Source organism: Delphinapterus leucas, chromosome 3, assembly GCF_059928025.1.
Source record: "Delphinapterus leucas isolate spDelLeu-1000000601 "Yukka" chromosome 3, BTC_Dleu_Yukka2, whole genome shotgun sequence".
NCBI classification, from domain to species: Eukaryota; Metazoa; Chordata; class Mammalia; order Artiodactyla; family Monodontidae; genus Delphinapterus; species Delphinapterus leucas.
This window is the reverse complement of record NC_143131.1, coordinates 45,706,823-45,723,892: the sequence shown is the minus strand read 5'-3', so window position 1 is coordinate 45,723,892 and position 17,070 is coordinate 45,706,823. Positions and strand designations below refer to the sequence as shown.

The window sequence follows — 17,070 nt, the reverse complement described above, 5'->3', positions numbered from 1 at the left end:
TTTCGCCATTTGATATTATGTGGAGCTGGGAGATCTCTTGTGGACCAATGTCCTGAAGTTGGCTCTCCCACCTCAGAGGCACAGTACTGACTCCTCGCTGCAGCACTAGGAGCCTTTCATCCACATGGCTCAGAATAAAAGGGAGAAAAACTAGAAGGAAAGGATTAGTATAAGTAGAAAGAAAGAAAGAAAGGAGGGAGGGAGGGAGGGAGGGAGGAAGGAAGGAAGGAGGGAAGGAAGGAAGGAAAAAAAGAAAGTAAGAAGGTAAAGTAAAATAAAGATATAATAAAGGTATTAAAATAAAAAAATAATTATTAAGAAAAAAATGAAAAATAACAACAAAAAAACGGACAGATAGAACCCTAGGACAAATGGTTGAAGCAAAGCTATACATACAAAATCTCATACATACACACTCAGAAAAAGAGGAAAAGGGGAAAAAATCATAAATCTTGGTCTCAAAGTCCACCTCCTCAGTTTGGCATGATTTGTTGTCTATTCAGGTATTCCAAAGATGCAGGGTATATTAAGTTGATTGTGGAGCTTTAATCTGCTGCTTCTGAGGCTGCTGGGGGAGATTTCCCTTTCTCTTCTTTGTTCTCACAGCCCCAGGGGCTCAGCTTTGGATTTGGCCCCACCTCTGCACGTAGGTCGCCGGAGGGTGTCTGTTCTTCGCTCAGACGGGCCGGGTTTAAAGGAGCCGCTGATTCGGGGGCTCTGGCTCACTCAGGCCGGGGGGGAGGGAGGGGCACGGAGTGAGGGGCGAGCCCGCGGCTGCAGAGGCCAGCGTGACATTGCACCAGCCTGAGGCGCTACGTGCGTTCTCCTGCGGAAGTTGTCCCTGGATCCTGGGACCCTGGCAGTGGCGGGCTGGACAGGCTCCCCGGAAGGGCGGTGTGGATAGTGACCTGTGCTCTCACACAGGCTTTTTTGTTGGCGGCAGCAGCAGCCTTAGCGTCGCATGCCCGTCTCTGGGGTCCGCGCTTTCAGTCGCGGCTCGCGCCCGTCTCTGGAGCTCCTTCAAGCAGCGCTCTTAATCCCCTCTCCTCGCGCACCAGGAAACAAAGAGGCAAGAAAAAGTCTCTTGCCTCTTCGGCAGGTCCCTCCCGGCTAGCCGTGGCGCACTAACCCGCTGCAGGCTGTGTTCACGCCGCCAACCCCAGTCCTCTCCCTGCGCTCCGACCGAAACCCGAGCCTCAGCTCGCAGCCCCGCCCGCCCCGGCGGGTGAGCAGACAAGCCTCTCGGACTGGTGAGTGCCAGTCGGCCCTGATCCTCTGTGTGGGAATTTCTCCTCTTTGGCCTCCGCACCCCTGTTGCGGCCTCCGCACCCCTGTTGCTGTGCTCTCTTCCGCGGCTCCGAAGCTTCCCCCTCCGCCACCCGCAGTCTCCGCCCGCGAAGGGGCTTCCTATTGTGTGGAAAACTTTCCTCCTTCACGGCTCCCTCCCACTGGTGCAGGTCCCGTCCCTATCCTTTTGTCTCTGTTTATTCTATTTTCTTTTGCCCTACCCAGGTACGTGGGGAGTTTCTTGCCTTTTGGGAGGACTGAGGTCTTCTGCCAGCGTTCAGTAGGTGTTCTGTAGGAGTTGTTCCTCGTGTAGATGTATTTCTGGTGTATCTGTGGGGAGGAAGGTGATCTCCGCGTCGTACTCTTCCGCAATCTTCCCGGAAGTCCCGAATTTAACATTTAAATAAGTAGACTGTAAAGCAGCTTGCTCTCCCTAATGGGGGTGGGCTTCACACAATCAGTTGATGCTCTGACTAGCACAAAAGGCTGACCCTCTCCTGAATAAGGGAGAATTCCACTTACTGACTGCCTTTAAGCTGGATTATCATTATTTCCCCTTGCGTTTGGGTTCGAACTGGGTTCAGCTTCTCTTGGGTCTAGAAACTGCTGGCCTTTGGAACAGAAGTACACCATCAGCTCTCCTGGGTCTCCAGCTTGCTGACTGCTGACTTGCTTAGGACTTGTCAGTCACCATAATCATGTGAGCCAATTTCTTATAATAATTCACTCTTCTCTAGATTGATCTATCTATCTACCTATCTATCTATACTATTGGTTCTGTTTCTCTGGAGAACCTTGATTAATACGTCCATAAATCTTCTTGTTGTTGTTGAAGAAATTGGGTTGTATTTCCCATAGTTTCCATTGTCCACTGGAGTTTGCATCCTGGTCTTGTCATTTAACATGTTCCTCTGTCCTTTAAGTTTCCTGTAAATTGGATCTAATGAATAACCTGATTGACATTGGCTTTTTAATTTCCAACAATTGTTTTTTAGTTTTTTACAAGAGAACAGATCCACACTTTTATTTATTTACTTTCAATAAGTTTAAGTCCTTGAAGGGTACAGCATCACATGGATTCTGTGTCCAATGGCCTTAGCAGGAAGATTGCTTCGGAATTTGGCACAAACCATGCCAGTGTTTCCATGAACATGAGTTATCTTTCCTCAGATTACTCTGGTTTTGTTAGTCTTTCCACTAGGAGTTACTGTGTTGTTCTTTGCTTTGTATACATTAGCACATCTCTTGCCTAGATAGAATTCAGTTTCATCTGGAGCATATACATCTTCAGTTTTCAAGAGAGTTGTGTGTTCCCTCTGGTTCCATAGACCCCACTTATAGCCAGCAAAAATGGCCTTGGACCACAGCCTTCCAGACATATTTGTTGCTTTAGAAGTCCTGTTTCCAGCAGGCCTCCACCGGTTCCAAGATGACTGAGCTCCAGGACAATTTTGTGAGTTGTGCTGTGTGTACTTCTATCAGGTGGTACAGAAAGTCCAATTGTGTTCTTTGTGATGTTAGCAGCCACTGATGATCATTGACTAGATGAATTCATTAGAGATTGCAAGATGCTGATATTCTAATTCTATTGTTCCTTCTTTCCACGTGTAATTCTATAAAGAGAAAATTTGCTTGTCAAGTATTGGTTACTCTGAAGTAGTATGTATAGGAAATACAGGAGTAATGATTATTTCTTTGCTCTAGTTACCAGTTTTCAAGTTTAATGAATCAGTTCGCTAGCACCCTCCAAAAGTGACAAATTAGTTGGAGTTTTTGAAAGTATTATTTTAAACACAAGGCTTAAATACATTTGATGTGTTTTAATCTGTTGCAGTTATTAACCTTAGTGATGTTCAAATTAACCATTCTTGGCCAGTGAGAGTTTATTCTAGAAGACTCCTGACGTTTTTCTTTTTAATTAATTAATTACATATTTTTGGCTGTGTTGGGTATTCACTGCTGTGCGCGGGCTTTCTCTAGCTGCAGCGAACGGGGGGCTACTCTTGGTTGTGGTGCACGGGCTTCTCATTGCAGTGGCTTCGTTTGTTGCAGAGCACGGGCTCTAGGCATACAGGCTTCAGTAGTTGTGGCACACAGGCTCAGTAGTTGTGGCTCGCAGGCTCTAGAGCACAGGCTAAGTAGTTGTGGCTCATAGGCTTAGTTGCTCTGCGGCATATGGGATCTTCCCGGAACAGGGATCGAACCCGTGTCCCCTGCATTGGCAGGCGGATTCTTTTTTTTTTTTTTTGCGGTACGCGGGCCTCTCGCTGTTGTGGCCTCTCCCATTGTGGAGCACAGGCTCCGGACGCGCAGGCTCAGCAGCCATGGCTCACGGGCCCAGCCGCTCCGCGGCATGTGGGATCTTCCTGGACCAGGACACGAACCCATGTCCCCTGCATTGGCAGGCGGACTCTCAACCACTGCGCCACCAGGGAAGCCCATGGCTGGCGGATTCTTAACCACTGAACCACCAGGGAAGTCCCTCCTGAGTTCTTTTGATATGAACCTGGTAGTCTCTGGAATCAGGCACTTCTCCAAGGAGCTCGAGTTCCTTTTAATGAGGAATGATCTGTAGAAAACACAATCTGGCCACTAGGGTTCTCCTTGCTCCATGTGTCTAAAACAAAATGAGCTCAGAGTAGACCTCCCTTCCTGACTCTTGGACTGAAGAGTTCATATAGAAAGTCACTTTACCCTACAGACAAAAAGTTACCCAATTTTTAAGGGTTATGTAGGAAAGTGATAAGAAGTGGAGAGAACTGGCGTAGATTCTGGACAGACACCTATGGTTTATGATTCCTGCCAGAAAAATCTAGTCTTTCTGATCTGAAAACAGCTTGAGGCAGAAATTAACTATGGCATCCCTGGGTAGTGGAGACAATGTAAGGGGTGATTCCATAGTCTACCTAGGCCACCCTCAGGGTCTACATGGCTCCAGATTCTGCCAAGCTGATATCCAATCGATATGAAAAAAAAGACCACAGACTCAAAATTTAAAAATAAATCTTTGTTATTTCCAACAATTGCATGGCAATAAGGGAGGAGGGAAATGCTCACCAGCCAGTAGCCAAAGGACCATCACACCCTAGTTCCCTATCACACCAAGGTTGTATGATTCCTTTTATTCTTAAGAGGACAATCTGAGATCCTCTGGTCAGTAGGGAAGTTGTAGCCTCAGGACTTTTAGGTAAGGAGAAGAGGGTTTCCTGACACTTAGGAAGCAGAGATAAAATTTTGTGATACTTATCAGGGAAGAAGAAAGTGGGCCTTATTTATAATTGTACGTTTAAATAGGTAAAAAATGCTACTTTAAAAAGGGACTGAAACATGCATTTGAATGGGATCACATTGTTAGTCCTGTAAAATATTAAGGACTCCTAATTTTGTGGAGACTTCAACTCTCTTTCTGTCACTACAACCATTTACTCTCTCTTATTGTGGAGGGGCTGATTTTATCTTCCTTGATCAATAAGACCTTGCAAAGACACTGGCATTTCATTTCTTTTTCCCTTTCCTTTTTAAGGGATTTAACTTTGGAATCTTCCAAAGGATGTTTGGCGAATGCCAGATCCCCAGAATTTGGGGGATTTTTCTTTGTTTTAAACAAAAATTGTACCTGATTCTTCTTGTTCATGTTAGTGACCATCTAATCACAGAGTCGAACACTTTCTCCCCTATACAGAAAAATAAACTAAGCATGCGTTACAATAAAATCTGTCTTTTCTGATAGAAACCTGAGCCACTGAAAATAAGAGAAACAACTAGAAGCAAAGTAGAGTAATCCCTGGGGTTTGGATTATTTTCACAAGGGTTATGAAATTTTATTCAAGTTTGTTGCTCCGTTTTGCACCTCTGCAATAAAAGCAAAATGACAACCAGTACATAAGGGGTTAGCTTGACAAAGTAGACTTCCTTGTGTTAATTTTTAAGTTTATTTTCTTACTATATCTGTCTATAGGCAGATACAGATAGATGTATGAAAATGTTCTTGCCTGTAAAATTTGTATTCATAAATGTGTTGCCGATGGATCACTTGGGTCTGTACGCATACCAATTAGCGTGACTACTTCCATCTTAAAATCAAATCTAAAAAAAAAAATTTATTTTATATACATATGTATATATATAAAGGACTGTGGGTTGTATACAAACTATGGCAAATACTTGTACAAATCTGTCTTTTTAAAAAATAAATTTATTTATTTATTTATTTTTGGCTGTGTTGGGTCTTCGTTGCTGCGCACGGGCTTTCTCTAGTTGCCACGAGCGGGGGCTGCTCTTCGTTACGGTGAGTGGGCTTCTCATTGTGGTGGCTTCACTTGTTACAGAGCACGGGCTCTAGGCACGCGGGCTTCAGTAGTTGTGCACATGGCCTCAGTAGTTGTGGCTCGCGGGCTGTAGAGCACAGGCTCAGTAGTTGTGGCACACAGGTTTAGTTGCTCCGCGGCATGTGGGATCTTCCCAGACCAGGGCTCGAACCCGTGTCCCCTGCATTGGCAGGCGGATTCTTAACCACTGCTCCACCACGGAAGTCCTTGCAAATCTGTCTTGATATAAAGGAAAAGCAAAATCTGTATAACATTATTACTACTTGAATGCCTCTGTGACTGATTTTTTTTTTCATTTTAAATATAAACTTTTTTGTGGAAGAAAAAAAAAAGACCTTGCATTCGAGAACTGCCCCTTCACCCTTGCTCTGATACACTGATATATTGCCCCTTCACAAGACTTTCTGATTAGATCTCTCTTTTGTTCTTCTCACTAAGCAGGAAAACCAGTTTAGGCCCTCTTATAACCAGAAAGGATCTCACTGTCCAGGATGCAATGGGGAGCTTCTTAATAACCTCGGTCACCTCACTTTCTTAGGTTTGACCCACAGTTAGACTCCCCAAATTTCAGATCCTTCCTCCTTATCTGCTGAGCTATCTCATCAGAGGAGCGTGTGATCCTCATAGATCACCTCCAAGAACACAAGTCCCAGAAATAGGTGAATGACACTCAGGCACCTGAGCAATTAGGAGGGTAGGTTCTGGCATCAGATTGCCTGGGATCAACTTCTAGCCCCATCACTTGCCAGCTGAGTGACCTCAGCCAAGTATTTAACTCAGTTTTGTGTGTTTTAGCATCCTCTGAAATGGTGATTATATTAATTCTCTACATTGTATAACTGCTATGAAGAATAAGCCAAACACTGTATGAAAAATTCTTAGCATGATGTTTTAAGTTCTGGTATATAAAATGTTCAGTAAATGATATCTGTTCTTATTATCTTTCACGTGGCAATGTAGTCTTCTGAAACAGAAACACTTCAACATCTCTGGACAGAATATTCCAGCCTTAGTCGTTGTCACTCATCAGTATTGCTTTGATATTGGATTGCATTCTTTTGTTTGAATTAATAACCTTCTTTGTTTCTAGAAAAGAAGGTTTGGCTTCTGGTTTTACTTTCTAGAAATCTTTAAGGGGCCAAGCCATCCTGCCCATTGTAGAGGGGGAATCCCTCCATCAGACATCTGGTATGGGAGAGTCCTCACTCGTGTTTAGTGTGATCTTGCCTGTGCAGAGCCGGTTTAATAAACCCTTCTCCTCCCCCTGCCCCCACCAACACAGACTTGCTGTTCCTGATATCAGGAAGTGGCAGCATCGCCCCACTCAGTCACCTGTGATTTCTCTCTCACTCAGAACTGGAATCCAGGCTTGTCGGCCCTCACTGACATCACTTTGTTTCCAGATGCCATTTTCTTTCACCTAGGTTTGGGGTAATAGCCTCCTTCATTATTCACCTACATCTGCCTGCAGTCTTACCTCTTTCAAGTTCACTGCTTTGGCCATAAGAAGGTTATTTCAGTGGATGGTGAAGGTCTAGGTCAGACTGGAAACTGAAGAGGAAAACGAAAATGGAGACAGTGAATGCAGGGAACACATAAGGAGCTTACCTGAGAGCCGAGGAGAGAATGGAGATAAAACAGGTTTTCCAGAATGATCAGCAGGAAAATTCCTTAAAACAAACATGATTATGGCCAGGGGGACAGGGATGAAGGATGAAGAAAGCAGCCTGTGTCCCAGGATCTGGTGCGAGAAGAAAAGAAAAGATAGGGTCATTTAAGGCTTTAATTATGAAACATTTTTGTGTGTTTTTAGACATCATGATAAAAATATTTAAGTTCATTTTCTGTATTATGGTCCAAATGCATAAGTCAGCAATGTTTAGATAACATTAATAGTGAACAATATATTATTTTTTATTCCTTATAGAGGTACGAAAGGAGGATTTTTTAAAATGCTGTAACCATTAATTTTAACTTGTTTTCAGTTTCTATACCCCAAATGAAAGGTTTTTTCTCCCAACACCAGGGCGATTTTCTGTCAGTAATTGAGCACACTGGCAGTAGCAGCTTTCACATGAATCCTCCACCCACACTTCCACAGAGGACAATAAAATGGCACTTAGAGCCTCAGAGGGCTCTGCTTCTAAACCCAAGATAAGTCTCATTCAGCCCTCCTTTCCTTAGCTTGCAAGTTCCTGTTTTGTTTTTGATAATAGACTGAGGGTTTTTTGTTTCTGTTTTTGTTTTTTCCTTTGTTGACTCTTTATAGGAACACTTGAATCTTAATTCTAGATTGAAGTTTCCCACCGGGGAACACCATCACACTTTCAATCTTGGTGTTCTACATCAAAGACCACCTTTACTGGGCTTTGTCTTCATCTCATCTGATTTTTCTGGTTTATTGCATTTATCTTTAGTTAGTGAATTAAAACGTTCCATCCCCACGATAAATCTCCCCAATGGTTAAATACTTCACAGTTTACAAAACTATTTCAATGCGTTGTTCCTCAACGCTGCTGTGAGGTAGGCTGCAAAGTTCTTTGTGGCTTCATTTTATTTTATTTTTTAACATCTTTATTGGAGTATAATTGCTTTACAATGGTGTGTTAGTTTCTGCTGTATAACAAAGTGAATCAGCTATACATATACATATATCCCCATATCTCCTCCCTCTTGCGTCTCCCTCCCACCCTCCCTGTCCCACCCCTCTAGGTGGTCACAAACCACTGAGCTGATCTTCCTATGCTATATGGCTGCTTCCTACTAGTTATCTATTTTACGTTTTGTAGTGTATATATGTCCAGGCCACTCTCTCACTTTGTCACAGCTTACCCTTCCCCCTCCCCATATCCTCAAGTCCATGCTCTAGTAGGTCTGTGTCTTTATTCCCGTCTTACCCCTAGGTACTTCATGACCTTTTTTTTTCTTAGATTCCATATATATGTGTTAGCATACGGTGTTTGTTTTTCTCTTTCTGACTTACTTCACTTTGTATGACAGACTCTAGGTCCATCCACCTTACTACAAATAACTCAATTTCATTTCTTTTTATGGCTGAGCAATATTCCATTGTATATATGTGCCACATCTTCTTTATCCATTCATCTGTTGATGGACACTAAGGTTGCTTCCATGTCCTGGCTATTGTAAATAGAGCTGCAATGAACATTTTGGTACACGACTGTTTTTGAATTATGGTTTTCTCAGGGTATATGCCCAGTAGTGGGATTGCTGGGTCGTATGGTAGTTCTATTTGTAGTTTTTTAAGGAACCTCCATACTGTTCACCATAGTGGCTGTATCAATTTACATTCCCACCAGCAGTGCAAGAGTGTTCCCTTTTCTCCACACCCTCTCCAGCATTTATTGTTTCTAGATTTTTTGATGATGGCCATTCTGACTGGTGTGAGATGGTATCTCATTGTAGTTTTGATTTGCATTTCTCTAATGATTCATGATGTTGAGCATTCTTTCATGTGTTTGTTGGCAATCTGTATATCTTCTTTGGAGAAATGTCTGTTTAGGTCTTCTGCCCATTTTTGGATTGGGTTGTTTGATTTTTTGTTATTGAGCTGCATGAGTTGCTTGTAAATTTTGGAGATTAATCCTTTGTCAGTTGCTTCATTTGCAAATATTTTCTCCCATTCTGAGGGTTGTCTTTTCGTCTTGTTTATTGTTTCCTTTGCTGTGCAAAAGCTTTTAAGTTTGTCTTCTATAACTTTAAATAAATGTCATTTATATTTAATAATTGGATAGAAGATGCAAGGGTAAGTTATGAGAACATGATATCACTTAGGACACCTACATTGTTTCTAGAATTTATATGAGATAAACATAACCACTTATTCATTTTGGTTTATGTTTGATGTATTTTATTTCAGATCTTTGTCTTATGGGTGAATGTTCATAGGACAATTTATACACTGGAATATAAGAGCATACATAGAATTCTTAACATTTGTTGTCAATCCTACATATAATTTTGAACTAAGTAGGAAACGAAAAATATGAAATATTTTTCTTTCTAGTTTATAGAAGAGCAAAGACTAACATATCTTTTAAAATGATCTCATTAATTAAAAAAATAGGGAACTGAATTGTATAATTAATACTGCAAACAGTTTGATTTGTTGTGGCATTGGGCTTATGAGTGAAATTTTCTTCATTTTATTTCAATTTATGTTAAGGCTGTTACAGCTATCATGTATGACAAATAAAATTAAACTATTGAAAAAAACCACAACATTATACATGATGTATATATAAATTATTTTTTCAATTAATTCTATGTTTAAAAACATTGAAAACTATTAAAGTATCTCAACATTTTTGTAATTGCATCTGAGGCTAATAATTTTCAGAGGATTGGTTATTATCATAGATAAGATTAAACCAGGTAAAGAATCTGATTGGTCGTTAATAATTGACCAATAGAAAGATGTAGCTATTATCTAAAGTAAATGAAGTATTTTAATTTAGTTGTATAGCACAGAATACAGTGAATTCTCAATTAGAACAAAATTAACCCACAAATAACCAGAGTTTCCTTTGGTCAATCTTTTAAGGAGAAACAGGGAAAATCAAGAACACACGTACACTATGTGTCTATATCCGCCAACTTTTAGTATGTGTTTGGCTCTGCTAGAGACTGAGGTCAATTGTTTTGTCTAGATTTAGAAAAATTTTTATGAAGTTTGAAATTAAAGGTCAGTACTGAGTTAAACAAACAAAACTCAATTAAAAACACTGATGTCCCCAAAGAAAATAAATATTTTTTACTCAGTATAAATTAAATAATGCATAGTAAGATAAACGGAATCACAAAACCACAGCAGCATTTTGTCTTTGACATGGAGTAAAGATGAGAATTTTAGATGTAGCCTGTGGGCTCTGCAAGATATTTATTCTTTCAAATCATGTCACATTGCCTAAGCCAGTTTAGTTGAGCCTGCATTTATAGACCTTTCGCCTGGGGTAGACATTGTGCCAGGAGCTAGAGACTCCAAAATCGTCAAAGTTGGTCCCTTTCCATACTGCCTGACCCCCCTGGAATCGAGCAATGGTATTTTGTTTGCTTAGCCATTTAAACAAGCGAGAAATTTTATGGAAAAGGTGTAAAACATAAAGTATGTTTAATGAATAATTAGAAAACAAATGCAGGTATAAGCACCCCACTGAGTCAAGAAATAATACAAACAGTAGTGTGATCACTTCCCAGAGTAAGGGATAAGACAATGCTAGCACCCCCAAAGCACCTACTACTCCCCGTGACCTTTGCCAGTAACATCCCTTTTCATCTCCCCTGGAAGTAACTTCACCTGATTTTATAGTAATTACTTCTTTGTTCTTCTTTCTAGTCTTTCAAACCTTCTCCATGTGCATCTCCTCAATAATGTAGTTTAGTTTTGCTTACTTTTGAACTTTATGTAAATGCAACCATATTGTCCATATTATTTTTTTTCTTGTTTCTGTCATTAAACATTGTTACATTCATCCACGTTGCTCCATGTAGTTTATCCACTGTAATTGTTCTTTACCACAATTTTACTTATCCGTTCTACTGTTTTTTTTTTTTTTTTTGTAAATTAATTATTTATTTTTGGCTGCATTGGGTCTTCGTTGCTCTGTGTGGGCTTTCTCTAGTTGCATCGAGCGGAGGCTACTCTTCATTGCGGTGCCCGCGCTTCTCATTGCAGTAGCTTCTCTTGTTGTGGAGCACAGGCTCTAGGAGTGTGGGCTCAGTAGTTGTGGCTCGCGGGCTCTAGAGCGCAGGCTCAGTAGCTGTGGCACACGGGCTTTGTTGCTCCGTGGCATGTGGGATCTTCCTAGACCAGGGCTGAAACCCATGTCCCCTGCATTGGCAGGCAGATTCTTAACTACTGCACCACCAGGGAGGTCCCATTCTACTGTTGATGGAAATTAAAACTGGGTCCATTTTGAGGCTCTTATGAACTGTGCTTACTCTTGACATATCCCGTGGTTCTCATATGTGTGAGTTTCAGTCTTAGGTGTATACCCTGGGGTAGAACTGGGTGGGCGTATCTTTCACTTTATGTGTCAGACTGTTTTCAAAGTCGTTGTACTAATTCACATTTCCAATGCAATGTATGAGAGTGTGCTCATTATAGAACAGTGGTGTGTGTGCTATGCTCCACATAGCATCCTTCAGGGGCTGCAGAATAGGGCAGGGTAGGAGTTGGCCAAGTTCTGTGTCCCTCCCCACCCCCAGTTCATTCAGTGCAGTTGTCATGTTTTCCATATTGAACATCAGCAGTCTTTTACTGGAAAAAAAGTTTGCATGACTTAAAAGGAAACGGATTGAAAATAATTGATTTGGAAGACAAATTATATACCTAAAACATTAGAGGCTCAATAAATGTCGAATGTTGAATGACGAACAAATGAATGAATGACAAAAAACACACTGAATGAATAGATTTTCAGAAATGAAGGTTATAAGAGAATATCTAGTTCTTTCCAGCTATGGCCTTTGTTCACAGGGAGATAGGCAACAGGGAAAGGTTATGTGAAGAGCAGGGATTTGTCTTTGCTTTTATTTCAATTTTCCAGTAATCCAGAGAGGAACAAAGAGAGTAGTGTGAGTTAGAGAGAAGAGAAAGAAAGAGGATAGAGACGGAGATACAGAGAAAGATGAGAGGAAGGACGGAAAAGTGAAGGAAAAGGGTAGTTCTTTTTCTCTACAAGTCATGCTCTTCCATTTTGCTGAGTAGGTTCCCAGAGCACAGTCTGAAAACCAGGTGACCATCATGAACTCCCCTTTCTTGGTCTCATCGCAGCTCAGTTTCTCCACCTTTGAGTTATTTTGTTCTTGATGCTTCTTGGTAGCTTGCGTTTGTGTTAGTCTGGAGTACCTCACCACATCCCATTGGTCTCCCCAGCTGCCCTTTGGCAGGTCATTACAACTCCCTTAAACACAGCTACAAGAACTTACCCATGACTGGGTCTCAGGGTGCGTAAGGAGGCCAAGGGCCTCCAGAAACTGTCCCCACTCTTGATGTCCTACTTGTTGATGTCCTTCACCACAATTAGCTTGTAGGCTCTTTTAGTTCAGACAACTCATATATAAGTATATATGCCTGCTACACACTTATATAATCCTTGATGCTATATCAACCAAAAAGGAAAACATTCAAGAATCTGGGGAGCCTTTTATTCCTAAAATGACTAACTAAAAGGAACGTGATCTTCTTAATAACATTTGTCCTCATTTTATTCAAAGTGCTTGTATAATTTAAATTCTATTGGTGATGAGAGTGGTGAGTTACCTGAAAGTAATCAATACTATCTACTTTAACTTTTCTCTTTTCTTTAAGGATCTACTTCAAGTTCTTTCACTTGTAGGTATACACGTTTTCAATTTCAATAGAGGCTTTTCTTCTCTTTAGAAAAAACTCACATAATTTTTTAAGGTTAATATTAATATGGAATTCAAACCCATTCATATGATAATTCTATCATTCAAATTTATGACTGTAATTGAGAATCTTACATTATTTGATCTAAGGATAATCAAAATGAATAGAGCTATGGTCAGATCAAAGTGGGTTTTCAACACATGCAACACCAAAACTCAATGGGGTAATTTAATACTGCCTAATGTAATATTCAATATTCATGGAGCGCTTCCCTCAATTTTCTCAGACGAAGTTATTATTCTCTCTAAAGGACAAATCTGAATAAAGAAACCGCCACAGATGCTGTTGCATATCAGCTTTAACACCTAGAAATTCTTACCATATGTGAACCACTTTTCAAAGACATTCATTCATTCATTCTATAATCACTTGTAGAGTGCCTATTCGACACTGTGTTAGGCAGTGAGAATACAAAAGCAAATGAAAAGAAAACAAGAAATGATTGGTCCCTTACTGATTGTTTTGGTGGCAAAGAATTGAGAAAAGAGACCTACAGGAGAAGTGAGACAATTAAAATTACTAAATAGTGGGATACACGCTATGATTGAGGTAAATGGAAGGTAAAATGGGAATTTGGGGGTAAGGAGAGCATATGGCAATGATGGGTGAGATTTGGGAAGACTTCCTAGAGCAGCTGAATCTGAAAAATAGTAAGACCCAGGCAAAGGTAGACTGCAAGGATTCCAAGCAGAAGTGGGCAGGAAATGCAAAAATCCAGAAGTAAGAAAGAGCATCTTGTGGTTCCAGAATTGCAAGGGGCTTACTATGACTAGAGATTATATGAGAGCTGGAGAATGATAAGAGATAAGGCTGGAGAGATGAGTAGATACCGTATCATATCATCATAAAAGACACCTGTAGGCCATTGTAGTGGGTTGAGGAGTATTCCCCCCAAAATTCATATTTACCTGGAACCTCAGAATGTGAGGTTATTTAGAAATAGGGTCTTTGCTGATGTAATTAGTTAAGGATCTCAGATGAAGTCATTCTGGATTTAGGGTGGGTCCTGAAACCAGTGACTGGTGTCCTTATAAGAAGAGGAGAGGACTCAGACACACAGAAAAGAAGGCCATGTGAAGATGAAGGTAGAGTTTGGAATGATGCAGCTCAAGCCAAGGAATGCGAAAGATTGCCAGGAGTCATCGGAATCTAGAAAAAGGTGAGGAAGTATTCTTCCCAAGAGATTTCAGAGGAAGCATGGCCGTGCCAACATCTTGATTTTGGACTTCTAGCCTCCAGAACTGTAAAAGAATAAACTTCCATGGTTTTAAGTCATGAAGTTTGTGGTAATCTGTTACATCAGCCCTGGGAAACGAATATAGTCATAATAAGGAGTTTGAATTGACATACAGACACCTTGACATGTCAGGTGTCAGCCTTGACATGCTCTATGAAAAGATTTAAGTAAAGAAGTGATGTTATCATATTGGTACTTTAAAAAGGTCACTCTGGCTGCAGTGTAGAGGATGGATGTGAAGAAAGAGAGACTGAATATAGGGACACATTGGAAGGACCTAGGAAAGGGCAGCCTTAACTAGAGAAGTGAGAGAGGGGAATGAAGAGAAGTGGCTAGATTTGGAAAATATTAGAAAAGTAGACTTGACAGAACTTCATCATTATTTCTTAGATGTGAGGGTGTGTGAAGAGTCAAAAGTCAAGGACTAACTCTCAACGTACAGCCTAGCTTTCCCACAACGCATTCGAAAAAGCATCTGTTCTCATCTACAGATCCAGCTAAGGCAGAGGACATAGGCAGACATGTTTGCACCACTTGAGTTGGGTAGGTTGGGGCAATCTGACTCTCTCGTGGTATGAACAGGGAAATGCTGTTGTGAGCTTTCCATGAAAGGTCATGCTGGATTGGTGTTAGTCTTAGTGAGCCATATATTAGCAGAAAAATCTGGTTCACAGATGAAAGCCAAAAAAATAAAAACTTAAAAAAAAATTCAAGTGAACTTGGGAGATAGAGATTTTGAGGAGATTCCTTTGAGACCAGATTATAATTCTTATAAATGCCTTCCATGAAATTATCCTTAAGCATATGATAAATCTTCTTTTTACTTGCAATATCAAGTGGCTTTTCTGTTTTGTAATCATACTATCTCATGCCATCACATCAGATCTCTGGCATGGATAACTGGATAGATGGCAGTACCGTTTATCAAGAGGGAAGGATGGGAGGAAAAACAAGTTTTGAGGAAAAATTATGAGTTCAGATTTGGACATTTTGCCTTTGTGGTGCCTCTAGGATATCTAGGCAAGTCCAGTGTGGACACAGAAGACCTTATCAGAATGTTTTGGACCAGAGTTCAACGCTGGAAGCCATCTCCCAGTAAAGATTAATTGGTGCCATTTTCTTCCAGGGTAAGTGGGAAAAGAAGGCTAAGGACAGTGGGAAGTCTGACATCTGAAGGACTTCTCTATTCCAGAAAGGAAGAGGAATCTGCAGAGGAGGCTAAGAAGGAATGGCCAGAAAAGTAGAATAATCAGGAAAAGTGTGAGGGTTAGGGTCCAATAAGTGGAGAAAGGAAAGCATTTCAAGGAGGTCACGAGCATCAGATGCAGTGGTGAGTGCACTGTTTTTCAGTAAGGAAGAAACCGCTGCTGATTTTGGCAAGAGGAGATTTGGGGAAGTAATGGGGGTGGAGGAAAGATTATGAGTGGAAACAATAGATTATGTTTTCAGTGGGCTGGCTGTAATGAGAAGAAAAGACATACAGAGGTAACTAGAAGGGAACATAGGATAAAGGGAGGTGTCTGTTCGACTAAGATGGGAGAGACTTAAGCCTGTTGACAGACAAGGAAGTCAGTTGATAGAATTTAATGATAATTGAGAATCATTCATTAATGACCCAAGATCTGTAGGAATGTGGGAGGAATAGATGCAATGCCTAGTTGAATAATTACCAACATTCACTGTGGTGAGAGGGAATGGGAATAGGCCTTTTAAAAAAAGGCAAGAATGCGGACACGCATCCTCCGCCGTCCGCAGATGGCGGCGCGGGCGCGGGCGCGGGGCCCGGGCCGGGGGCGCCCCCGGGGCTGGAGGCGGGCCTGCAGAAGCTGGCGCTGCGGCGGAAGAAGGTGCTGGGCGCCGAGGAGATGGAGCTGTTCAAGCTGGCGCAGGCGGCGGGCGGCGCCATGGACCCCGACGTGTGCAAGATCCTGGTGGACGTGCTGAAGCTGAACGTGGTGCCCCTAGCCGTCTTCCAGATGCTCAGTGCGTGTGCGCCGGGCAGAGGCTGGCGAGCGAGTCCCAGGACCCCGCGGCCGTGCCCCTGCTCACGCCCGGCGTGCCTGAGACCCGAGGGAGAAACAAAGGCAGCGGTGCCCTCGGCGGCGGAGGCCCGGCGCTTACAGAACGCGGCGTCCGGGAAGGATCCAGCCAGAGGATGCCCCGCCAACCCAGCGCCACCAGGCTGCCCAAGCGGGGCGGGCCGGGGAAGAGACCCACGCGGAGCAGCACCTGAGCGGGAGGCCTCGCATGGGACCACCGCGGGCCTCCAGCCTCGCAGGCAGGCTGCTCCTCCCGTTGGTAATAAACCTCTTTGAAAGCCTGAAAAAAAGAAAAAAAAAGGCAAGACTGCAGATAAATTTGTTGACGAGAGGTAAAAAGCAGCGGAATGTTTTCCTGATGATTTCTAAATTGGCTCTGGATAGTAAAATTAGGTACTAGAAGTTGAATCTGTGCAGAGGAAACGAACCAGAAAGGTAATTTGGAACTATAAATTACCTAAGAAATTCCCTACCCACCCTCCAGACTAGCTCCAAACGTGAAACAAATGTGAGTACTTGGAATCACTTAGGAAGTGACCTGTAGAAGGGAAAGTAACTTCTGGGGTCGCCAAAAATATATATAAACCTAAACTGGCTCTTTGTAAAGATAAATTAAAATACAAACACAGATGCACACACACACACCCATATATACACATACATATGTATACACATACCACTTTAAAGTTTGAAAAAGGAGATATGGTAGAAGTCAGAAGAGTTATACAAGAATATTTTGTGCAC

The 17,070-nt window shown here is 41.9% G+C and overlaps 2 pseudogenes; one reads left to right on the top strand and one right to left on the bottom strand.

Moving 5' to 3' along the window:
* Positions 1-2,300: 2,300 nt before the first annotated feature.
* LOC111162696 (large ribosomal subunit protein eL33 pseudogene) lies at positions 2,301-2,855 on the bottom strand (annotated as a pseudogene).
* A 10,615-nt stretch (positions 2,856-13,470) lies between these two features.
* LOC149749556 (mitotic-spindle organizing protein 2 pseudogene) lies at positions 13,471-16,603 on the top strand (annotated as a pseudogene).
* Positions 16,604-17,070: the final 467 nt, after the last annotated feature.